This window comes from Malurus melanocephalus, unplaced genomic scaffold (genome assembly GCF_030028575.1).
Source record: "Malurus melanocephalus ecotype Western Australia unplaced genomic scaffold, MMel_1.1 scaffold_64, whole genome shotgun sequence".
Lineage (NCBI taxonomy): Eukaryota > Metazoa > Chordata > Aves > Passeriformes > Maluridae > Malurus > Malurus melanocephalus.
The window spans coordinates 2,524,925-2,526,031 of NW_026623296.1; the positions used below are offsets into that span (position 1 = coordinate 2,524,925).

General features: G+C 67.0%; 1 protein-coding gene across 1 annotated transcript in view; it reads right to left on the reverse strand.

The window, feature by feature from the left end:
• Positions 1-591, reverse strand: part of SHQ1 (SHQ1, H/ACA ribonucleoprotein assembly factor) — a 40,363-nt gene extending 39,772 nt beyond the window's left edge. The window contains exon 1 of the mRNA XM_057366405.1: positions 549-591. The gene's annotated coding sequence lies outside the window, so the exon portion shown is untranslated. The remainder of the gene's footprint in view (positions 1-548) is intronic.
• Between the last annotated feature and the right edge of the window lie 516 nt (positions 592-1,107).

Consider the following 1,107-nt stretch of genomic DNA (forward strand, 5'->3'; position numbering starts at 1 on the left):
GGGCTGGGAATGGCTCACACAGGGAGGCTCCAGCACTGCCTGGGAGCCTGCTCAGTGCTCCGACACTCCACGCAGAAAAGTTCTTCCTGGTGTTAAAGCAAAACTTTCTGGGCTTAATTTTACGGCCACGGCTCCTCCTCCTGCCGCTGGGCACCACTGACTGGAGTCCGGCCTGTCCTCTGACACCCCGTAGTGATATTTATACACATTAATGACATCCCCTCGCACTTTTCTCTTCTCCAGCCTATCCAGGCCCAGCTCCCGCAATCTCTCCTCATCAGACARATGCTCCAGACCCCGCATTACGCTTATCCGCTCCGCTGGTCCCTTTCCTTGGCTCTCCTGTACTGAGGAGCCCACAACGGGACACAACTTCCCTCCGCTGCCATCACACCGGGCCACACGCCGACCTGTGCCCATACCCCGCTTTAGCCACCCACCTGCGGACCCTCCGAGGGTACAGAGCCCTCGGGGGAGGCGGCTGCCAGCGGGAGAATCCCGAGAAAGCCCCGGCCGTGCCCGCCCACACCGCTCCGCGCCTCACTCACCCCGCGCCGCTCCCGCCGCCACTTCCCGCGCCCGACCGCCCCGGGGTGGGGCCGCGCATGCGCGACGGGGACGGGACAGCCCTTTTTACGCGCCCTTTTGCTGGCCCCGCCCCCAATGTCACGCCCCCCCCCTTTTATGGCCGCCCCTCAGCCCTCCCTCAGCCTTCTCTCAGCCTTCATGGCCGCCCCTCAGCCGTCCTTGCCCCTCACGGCTGCCCCTCAGCCCTCCCTCAGCCCTCATGGCCGCCCCTCAGCCCTCCCTCAGCCTTCTCTCAGCCTTCATGGCCGCCCCTCAGCCCTCCTTCTCCCTCACGGCTGCCCCTCAGCCCTCCCTCAGCCCTCATGGCAGCCCCTCAGCCCTCCCTCAGCCCTCCCTCAGCCCTCACGGCCGCCCCTCAGCTCTCCCTCAGCCGTCATGGCCCTCCCTCAGCCCTCCCTCCCCCTCACGGCCGCCCCTCTGCCCTCCTTCTCCCTCACGGCCGCCCCTCAGCCCTCCCTCAGCCTTCTCTCAGCCTTCATGGCCGCCCCTCAGCCCTCTCTCCCCTCATGGCCGCCCCTC